We start from the raw sequence: 10,740 nt of genomic DNA on the forward strand, positions 1-10,740 counted from the left end.
TTATAATGACACGCATCTTCTCCCCTCTGGCCCCTCTTGGCTGTTTTCAGTGAGCACTGTCTTCAAAATGATCTGAGGAGTTGGTGATGAAACCGTGAGGGTTTGAGGAACAGGGAGCTCTTGCTGATTTCTGTCCGGTCATGGGCCTTGCAAATGTCAAAGGGGCATGAGTCTAAGTCACTTCCTCTAACAATGATACGAAGCAATTTGAATTCATAAAAACAGACACTTTGTGGTTTTAGTAGCACATTTCAAGGACCATATTTGTTCTTGGTCATAAATGTAAAACCCAAGAGATTAGTTTTACATGTGTAATGTTTTGCCAATATACTTGTACTTCTAATGCTTAATTAGGATTCAATATATTGACAACCTTAAATTTCCACAGCTTAAAGTGGCTTGCAGAATTTATTTAAATAAGAATGGTTTTTAGTTTGATTTAAATTTTTTAAAGCAGCACTCTATTAAAGTGTTCATACTACTAATCAGTGGTTTCTTGGTTCTCGAAAAAATGTGTGTGTGTGTGTGTGTGTGTGTGTGTGTGTGTGTATTCTGTGTTTAATTTACAGGGAGATTGGTTAGAAAATTAGAAGTGCAACTAGGCGGTTTATTAATCAATAGCAATTTCGAAGAAGCAAGATTAATATAAGTAGTATAATTAATATAATTTAGGTCTTGCACACTCATAGAAGTCAATCACACATGTTTGGGTGTATAGATATCAAAGAATCGCGATTCTTGTTTTCCTATTGAATGAAAGGTGGACTTGACAAATGGACATCACAACCCACACGTCAGGGAACTGTCAGGCCCCTTCCCTGGCACATGATGTCTCGGGTTGTTTTATGTCTTCATTTTTCCTAAATAAAAGAGAAGTGTATTTTTATATATCATCTGTTTTAAAAAATTAGCATCTTGGGATTTCAGATCATTCAGATTAAAGTACAGATAAACTTTAGATCTTTACTATCTGAGGATAACAGAGAGGTCAGTGAGTTAGTGGTTGCTTAATAATTGTCAAAATAAAATAATAATACAACAAAATGACAATATTACTGGATTTAAGTACAAAGGCCACTTTATCTATTTATTCCTTTAAGCCCTATTGACTTTCAATTTTATAAAATTATACTAATTATATTTGGTTATCTATTTGCAAAACTCATAATTCTCAAAAACAAAAATCTGCCTCCCCTTCTCCCATCAGATCTGCTTCTGTTGATCCTGAAGCTGAGACTTCAGACTGGGCACGGTCTGACCCAAACCAACTTCCCATTGTTTTTGTTCCCCTCCTTAAGCTCTGATCATCTACTAATTTGTCTTCTCCAATACACCTCTCTTCTTTTCTACCCTTCCGATGTGGCATAGACAAATTGCTCCTTATGGGAAGCTGTGACTCTATTTCCCACATGCATATTCTTCACGTAGTCAAGGTCCAGCTCCCATGCTCCCTCTGGCACGGAATATCCACTGTCACTTGCAAACAGAATATCTTCCTTCCGCCCTCTCCTGCCCGTCTTTCAGGGACACTCGAATGCCTTAGAGCATGTGTTACTTCTCAATATGCTTATTCATGCACATGTATATTACTGTCCACTAGACCACATGCTTCTCCGGGACAGTACTGATACATCTTTCCTTGCATGTGCCTTGCCTGTAGTGGCTAGTCAGACACCAGAGAATCTCTTTTTTCGGTTTTGTTTACTATCTGATGCTCTGTGCTTAAAGCATGACTTGGCCCAAAGTATGCACTCAACAATGATTTCTCGAATGAATGAAAAAGTTAGTGGATGCTGTGAATAGTTTGAATTTCCATGTCTGGTTTAGGTCTTTCTATTCGTGCCCACAGAAGTGTAGTCCATGTATAATGAAGGTGTCCAGTGGTGGAGAGTAGGGGAGTAGAAGCTTTCCCTAGGCTCTGCCAGGATAGCTGGGACAAGCCTGGGGGCCCACCACCAAGTGTTTCAGGGTTTCTGTGGTCCCATTATCTGTAACTTTGAATGTACGAGTTAGCACCCGTGTAGTAGGCCTTTATGCAGAACTTCCAAGTTGAAATTGAATGCACTGGTCATGAATATTTGTGCCTTTGATGTGACCAAAGGTGGATATTTGTTTTCAGGGATTCCTCATGTCTGGCAACACCAGCTTTGTTTTTAGGTTTGTTTTTCTCGCTCCACTGTCCCCATGACTTTTGCTTTTATCCTTCACCTTGAGTCCATTCTCCTGTGACCAGACCCATATCTCAGAAGGTTTAGTTCTTTCCTCTAGGTCTCTAAAACACAAAATGTACTCTTACCTAATTTTCAAGGATCTGTCTGCATTTCAATAACTTATTGGTTGTCCATGTTCAAAAATTCACTGAAGTATTTCATGGACTAGACTCCAAGACAGCTCTCTACATTGACTCTAGCACTCTCCATTTTGACATAGCCTAGTGGATAAATCATAGACAAAGCGGCCAATCTACTAACAGAAACTGTAAATACTAGGGAAGTCCAGGAGAAAATAACAAGAAAGATGAGGCAGGCCTATGAATGCTGCTTAAATCATCCTACTGTGATGCACAGTTTCTCCTGAGTATTTGAGTATTCCCCCAATGGCTCTTGGATGGCCAATCAGTGCCTGCCAGGATTATCCTGCATTGTGTATGAGATGACTGAAGTTACATGGATGCTGATGTCAGTGGAGAACCACAGCACGGGATAAAGGGGGAAGAAAGGGCAGCTTGCTGTTTGTAGGTAAGTACAGGCACAACTCATTTTATTGTGTTTTGCATGTAGTTTGTGGGGTTTTTTTTTTAACAAATGAAAGTTTTGTCACCACCCTGTGTCAAATAAGTCTATCAGCTTCACCCTCTAACAGCATGCACTCACACTGTGTCTGTGTGTCACATTTGGGTAATTCCAGAAATATTCCAAACATTTTCATTATTATTATGTCATTATAATGATCTGTGATCAGAATCAGTGACCTTCGATGATACTATTTTAATTGCTTTTGGACACCACAAAACATGCCTATATAAAATGGTTAACTTAATCAGTAAATGCTATGTCAGTTCTGACGGCTTCACAACTCGTCATTCCCTCATTTCTCTGCCTCTTCTTGGGCCTCCCTATTCCCTGAGACACTGCAATATTTAAATTAGGCCAATTAATAACCCTATAACTGCTCAAGTGAGACAAAGAGTCACATGTCTCTCACTTTAAATCAAAAGCTGAAAATGATCAAGCTTAGTTAGGAAAGCATGTTGAAAGCCAAGGCAGGCCAAGTGCTAGGACTCTCGCACCAGTGAGCCAGCTTGGGAGTGCAAACACAAAGTTCTTGACGGAAAGTCAAGGTGCTACTCCAGTGAACACATGAACAATAGGAAAGGAAACAGTCTTGCTGCTAATTTGGAAAGTGTTTGAGTGATCTGGACAGAAGACCAAAGCAGCCACACCATTATCTAAGCCAAAGCCTAATCCAGAGCAAGGCCCTGATTTTGCTTAACTCTATGAAGTCTTAGAGAGGTGAGGAAGTGGCAAAAGAAATGCTTGAAGCTTGCAGAGCCTGATTCATGAGGTTTAAGGGAAAAAGCCATTTTCATAACATAAAAATAGAAGACGAAGTAGCAAGTGCTAATGAAGAAGCTGTAGCAAGTTATCCAAAAGATCGAGCTAAGATCCTTGATGAAGGGCACTATCCTAAACGACAGATTTTCAGTGTAGACAAAACAGCTTTCTATTGGAAGAAGATGCCGTCTAGGACTTTCATAGCTAAGAGGAGAAGTCAATACCTAACTTCAAAGGACAGGCTGCCTCTCTTGTTAGTGTAATGCATCTGGTGACTTTAAGTTGAAACCAATACTCATTTACCATTCTGAAAATTCTAAGGCCCTTAAAAATTATGCTAGATCTACTCCTCCTGTGCTCTGTAAATGGAAAAGTAAAGCCTGGATGACAACACATCTATTTACAGCATGGTTTACTGAAGATTTTAAGCCAACTATTGATACCTAATGCTCAAAGATTTCTTTCAAATATTACTGGGTATTGACAATGCACCTGGTTACCCAAGAGCTCTGATGAAGATGTACAAGGAGATTAATGCTGTTTTCATACTTGCTAACACAACGCCCATTCTGCAGTCTACGTATCATAACTAATTTTTGCTTTCAAGTCTTATTCCTTAAGAGATACATTTCATAAGACCATCACCACCACTGATAGTGATTTCTTTGATGGATGTTGGCAAAGTAAATTGAAAACTTTCTGGAAGGGATTCACTACACTAGATGCCACTAAGAACATTTGTGATTCATGGGAAGAGGTCAACATATGAACACTAATAGGAGTTTGGAAGAACATGACTTCAACCCTCATGGATGACTTTGAGGGGTTCAAGACTTCCGTAGAGAAAGCAACTGAAGATATGATGCAAATAGCAAGAGAAATGGAATTAGAAGTGAAGCCTGAAAATAGGAATGAATTCTGCAATCTTAGAACAAAACTTGGGATGAGAAATTGCTTCTTATGGATGAGCAAAGAAAGTAGCTTCTTCAGAAGGAAACTATTCCTGGTGAAGATGCTGAGAGTATTGTTGAAATAGCAGCAAATGATTTAGAATATTACACAAACTGAATTGATAAAGCAGTAGCAGCATTTAAGAGGATTGACTCCAATTTTGAGAGAAATTCCACTGTTGGTAAGTGTCCATCAAACAGCATTATATGCTACAGAGGAATATTTTGAAAAAAGAAGTCAGTCAATGTAGCAAACTTCACTGTTGTCTTACTTTTAGAAATTGCCACAGCTACGTCAACTGTCAGCAACCACCACTGTGATCGTCAGTCAACTGCCACCACTGCCACTAAAGTAAGACTCTGCACCAGCAAAAAGATTACAGCTTGCTGAAGGCTGAGATGATTGTCAGCATTTTAAAAAAATTTTCTATTATACTTTAAGTTCTAGGGTACATGTGCACAATATGCAGGTTTGTTACGTATGTATACATGTGCCATGTCGGTGTGCTGCACCCATTAACTCATCATTTACATTAGGTATATCTCCTAATGCTATCCCTTCCTCCTTCCCCTATCTCACGACAGGCACTGGTGTGTGATGTTACCCTTCCTGTGTCCAGGTGTTCTCATTGTTCAATTCCCATCTACGAGTGAGAACAAGTAGTGTTTGGTTTTCTGTTCTTGCGATAGTTTGCTGAGAATGGTTTCCAGCTGCATCCATGTCCCTACAAAGGACACAAACTCATCCTTTTTTTATGGCTGCATAGTATTCCATGGTGTATATGTTGCACATTTTCTTAATCCAGTCTGTCATTGATGGACATGTAGTTTGGTTCCAAGTCTTTGCTATTGTGAATAGTGCCACAATAAACATACGTGTGCATATGTCTTTATAGCAGCATGATTTATAATTCTTTGGGTATATATCCAGTAATGGGATGGCTGGGTCAAATGGTATTTCTAGTTCTAGATCCTTGAGGAATCACCACAATGTATTCCACACAGGTTGAACTAGTTTACAGTCCCACCAACAGTGTAAAAGTGCTCCTATTTCTCCACATCCTCTCCAGCACCTGTTGTTTCCTGACTTTTTAATGATCGCCATTTTAACTGGTCTGAGATGGTTTCTCATTGTGGTGTTGAGTTGCATTTCTCTGATGGCCAGTGATGATGAGCATTTTTTCGTGTGTCTGTTGGCTGCATAAATGTATTCTTTTGAGAAGTATCTGTTCATATCCTTTGCCCACTTTTTGATGGGGTTGTTTTTTTCTTGTAAATTTGTTGTAGGTTCTGGATATTAGCCCTTTGTCAGATGAGTAGATTGCAAAAATTTTCTCCCATTCTGTAGGTTGCCTGTTCACTCTGACGGTAGTTTCTTTTGCTGTGCAGAAGCTCTTTAGTTTAATGAGATCCCATTTGTCAACTTTGGCTTTTGTTGCCATTGCTTTTGGTGTTTTAGACATGAAGTCCTTGCACATGCCTGTGTCCTGAATGGTATTGCCTAGGTTTTCTTCTAGGGTTTTTATGGTTTTAGGTCTAACATTTAAGTCTCTAATCCATCTTGAATTAATTTTCATATAAGGTGTAAGGAAGGGATCCAGTTTCAGCTTTCTACATATGGCTACCCAGTTTTCCCAGCACCATTTATTAAATAGGGAATCCTTTCCCCATTTTTTGTTTTTGTCAGGTTTGTCAAAGATCAGATGGTTGTAGAGGTGTGGTATTATTTCTGAGGGCTCTGTTCTGTTCCATTGGTCTATATCTCTGTTTTGGTACCAGTATCATGTTGTTTTGGTTACTGTAGCCTTGTAGTATAGTTTGAAGTCAACTAGCATGATTCCTCCAGCTTTATTCTTTTTGCTTAGGATTGTCTTGGCAATGCGGGCTCTATTTTGGTTCCATATGAACTTCAATTTTGTGAAGAAAGTCATTGGTAGCTTAATGGGGATGGCATTGAATCTATAAATTACCATGGGCAGTATGGCCATTTTCACAATATTGATTCTTCCTATCCATGAGCATGGAATGTTCTTCCATTTGTTTGTGTCCTCTTTTATTTCATTGAGCAGTCATTTGTAGTTCTCCTGGAGGCACCCCCCAATAGGGGCAGACTGACACCTCACATGGCCGGGTACCCCTCTGAGACAAAGCTTCCAGAGGAACGATCAGGCAGCAAGATTTGCTGTTCAGCAATATTCAGTCTTCTGCAGCCTCCGCTGCTGATACCCAGGCAAACAGTGTCTGGAGTGGACCTCGAGCAAACTCCAGCAGACCTGCAGCTGAGGGTCCTGACTGTTAGAAGGAAAACTAACAAACAGAAAGGACATCCACACCAAAACCCCATCTATATGTCACCATCATCAAAGACCAAAGGTAGATAAAACCACAAAGATGGGGAAGAAACAGAGCAGAAAAGCTGAAAATTCTAAAAATCAGAGTGCCTTTCCCACTCCAAAGGAACGCAGTTCCTCACCAGCAATGGAACAAAGTTGGACAGAGAATGACTTTGACAAGTTGAGAGAAGAAGGCTTCAGATGACCAAACTTCTCCAAGCTAAAAGAGGAAATTTGAACCCATCGCAAAGAAGCTAAAAACCTTGAAAAAAGAGTAGATGAAAGACTAACTAGAATAACCAATGTAGAGACGTCCTTAAATGACCTGATAGGGCGGAAAACCATGGCATGAAAACTATGTGACAAATGCACAAGCTTCAGTAACCAATTTGATCAACTGGAAGAAAGGCTATCAGTGATTGAAGATCAAATGAATGAAATGAAGTGAGAAGAGAAGTCTAGAGAAAAAAAGAAACGAACAAAGTCTCCAAGAAATATGGGACTATGTGAAAAGACCAAATCTATGTCTGACTGGTGTACCTGAAAGTGAGAGGGAGAATGGAACCAAGTTGGAAAACACTCTGCAGGATATTATCCAGGAGAACTTCCCCAACCTGGCAAGACAGGCCAACATCCAAATTTAGGAAATACAGAGAATGCCACAAAGATACTCCTCAAGAAGAGCAACCCCAAGACACATAATTGTCAGATTCACCAACGTTGAAATGAAGGAAAAAATGTTAAGGGCAGCCAGAGAGAAAGGTTGGGTTACTCACAAAGGGAAGTCCATCAGACTAACAGCGGATCTCTCGGCAGAAACTCTACAAGCCAGAAGAGAGTGGGGGCCAATATTCGACATTCGTAAATAAAAGAATTTTCAACCCAGAATTTCATATCTAGCCAAACTAAGTTTTATAAGTGAAGCAGAAATAACATCCTTTACAGACAAGCAAATGCTGAGAGATTTTGTCACCACCAGGCCTGCCCTACAAGAGCTCCTGAAGGAACCACTAAACATGGAAAGGAACAACTGGTACCACCCGCTGCAAAAACATGCCAAATTGTAAAGACCATCAATACTAGGAAGAAACTGCATCAACTAATGAGCAAAATGACCAGCTAACATCATAATGACAGGATCAGATTTACACATAACAATATTAACCTTAAATGTAAATGGGCTAAATGCTCCAATTAAAAGACACAGACTGGCAAATTGGATAGAGTCAAGACCCATCAGTGTGCTGTATTCGGGAGACCCATCTCATGTGCAGAGACACACAAAGGTTCAAAATAAAGGGATGGGGGAAGATCTACCAAGCAAATGGAAAACCAAAAAAAGCAGGGGTTACAATCCTAGTATCTGATAAAACAGACTTTAAACCAACAAAGATCAAAAGAGACAAAGAAGGCCGTTGCATTTTTTAACAATAAAGTATTTTTAAAAGGAAAACATGTGCCTTTCATTATACATAATGCTACTGCACACTTAGACAAAGTATTGTGTAAACATAACTTTGTATGCACCGAGAAACAAACAAAAAAATGTGTGACTGCCTTTACTGTACTATTTATTTTTGTGTAGAGATTTAAAACAGGACCTGTAACATCTCTGAGGCCTGCCTATACATTGGCAATCTAGAGACGGGTGTGTTTTAAGATCCTTTCTTTTCCTTCCTAGTTGTATTGAATGGTGCATCTATATATGAGAATATTTCTGTAATATTCATGTTATTTTGAAACAAATTCCCAGTGTCTTCCCTGAGTCTTTTGGAGAGTAAAAATATGCCCATAAATTTGAGATGACTCAAGATTCCTACCTGGGGCAAATTGCAACTCCTCTTTGAGCTTTAATCTTCATATCTGAAAAAAGGGTAGTTCAAATTGAGTAGTTTAATATTACAATTGTTTACAATTCTAAACACTCTTCGGGGTAAATTTTCATGATCTGGTTTTATAGTCCTTGGTTTTTACGCACTGCATTAGGCATTGGTGTAGGTGAGGATTGAATAAATGTAAAAATATACATGTAAGGATTATTGAAATTACTTATGTGAACATGTTTATCTAGTGAGTTATAAAGAGAGAAACTGAGGGATTTGCATTGATACATTTTACAGTTATTTCCCTCTCTTTCTCTTGATTTCTGCGAAATTTAGAGTTAAATCTGTGACCTGTGACCCAAATCTTTGGAACTGGTGTGGAAACTAGTAGTATTCATTTGGTGTATCAAACTTATCCTAACTTTTTTTTGCAGCTAAACTTCTTTTTTATTTTATTTATTTTAGCAAGCCCTCCACTCTGTAAAATTCATTTGTAAAAACGCATGAATCATGCCATATGTAAACACATCATTGAGGACTAAATATGGCCAATCTTATATAGATAATGCAGTTATGTATTTAAAAGTGAAAATGGATGATGCTTCATAATTCAATACGTGCTTTCCACATAGAATGTTCTTTTAGAAAATCTGCACACTCAAAACTATATTATCTTCTGCTTGTTTAACCAAAAGTATATATCCACCCTGAGTCTGCCAGCAGTATCTTTAACATAGGTCAAAGGGCCTCTGGTTGAGGCTTTCCATTTTGTAGGGCAGGAATCAGAAGCTTCTGATGGGAAGACAGCCACTCGCCAATCGGCAGAGGCCGACATTGCTGGCGCCCCCCTGATTCACTTCGTGTCGGAGCAGAGACTCTTGCTCCCTGCAGAGTGAGGCTGTGCCTCTGTCACCGTCACACGCATGTGTGTGACACTGCTCTGCTCCCCCCAGCTATCTCCGCATGTGTGCGAGTTTGCTGGACTTCATGCTGAAAGTCATGTCGAGGTGGAGTTGCCAACTCTGTTTTTTTTTTTTTTTTTTTTTTTTTTCTTTTTTTCTGCAGATGTAGTCCCCAGTTCAATCCAGGCTGCCAAAAAGACAGACAGGAAGTGCAGGGATTTCCCTCCTTTCCTTCCCAGAGCAAACAAAACAAACAAACAAACAAACAACAAAAAAAACCCCAGCAAACTGTCCGAGGTCTATCAGTGGATGCGGGCCAATCCTGGTTTTTAAAGGGTACCTTTAAGCACGAGAGTCGAAGTGACAAAAGGAAAGATTGCCTGGATGGGGGCCTCCAGACTTTCCGAAGAAATGGAAGTGGGAGCGGCTCTTGGATCACCACTAACATTAACATTCATGTATTAAGAAGCCGGAAGACTGCCCTTGAGGGGGATGCAGGCAAATGCTTAGAAAGTACTTTTTACACTAGTGATAATTATCAGAACTTTACTTACAATAAAAGTGAGAGTTTCTTCTCTTTCACAAGATAATTCTGAAATGCCACAAGGAAATACTTATAGGAAAGCATTACAAAGTAGAAAAAAATCCATATTATTAAAGGTCTTTATAACCTTACTTATTTCAAAAGAGAAAACAAAGTGATGGAATCTGTTTTTTTTTTTTTTTTTTTTCACTATACAAATCAGTGTCGTAAGGGTTAGATACAAATAGAATTTTAAACGCAAACTCAGAGCCCCCAGATACAGCATTCTTTATCTCACACTGACATTTGATTAAATTAGACTGATGCATTTACAGAGTAAATGATCCCCTTGAAGGATGTTCAGCATGCTAAGGGTTTTCATTTGAAGCATTAATTGTAACAAACTAACTCATAGTGGCAGAGATATTTGCAAATCTGACACGCAATGGTTTTAAATTCTGACTTTAGAGGGATGATTCCTGAAGCCTGGTTCTGAGACAAAGTACCTGAAGCTCTCGAATTGACATTTCTGGGTATCAGAAAGAAAAATCTGAAGAGATATGCACAAGTGAGTGTGTTTAAACAGTGTGATACATTGTTTAATTTAGTTTGGCATGTGGAGGAGAATATTCGCCTGTGAGTAAGCAGGTAGGCC

The 10,740-nt window shown here is 39.2% G+C and overlaps 1 pseudogene; it reads right to left on the reverse strand.

The window, feature by feature from the left end:
• Positions 1–9,723: 9,723 nt before the first annotated feature.
• Positions 9,724–9,877, reverse strand: LOC112605464 (annotated as a pseudogene).
• Positions 9,878–10,740: the final 863 nt, after the last annotated feature.

Source organism: Theropithecus gelada, chromosome 13 (genome assembly GCF_003255815.1).
Source record: "Theropithecus gelada isolate Dixy chromosome 13, Tgel_1.0, whole genome shotgun sequence".
Classification (NCBI taxonomy): domain Eukaryota; kingdom Metazoa; phylum Chordata; class Mammalia; order Primates; family Cercopithecidae; genus Theropithecus; species Theropithecus gelada.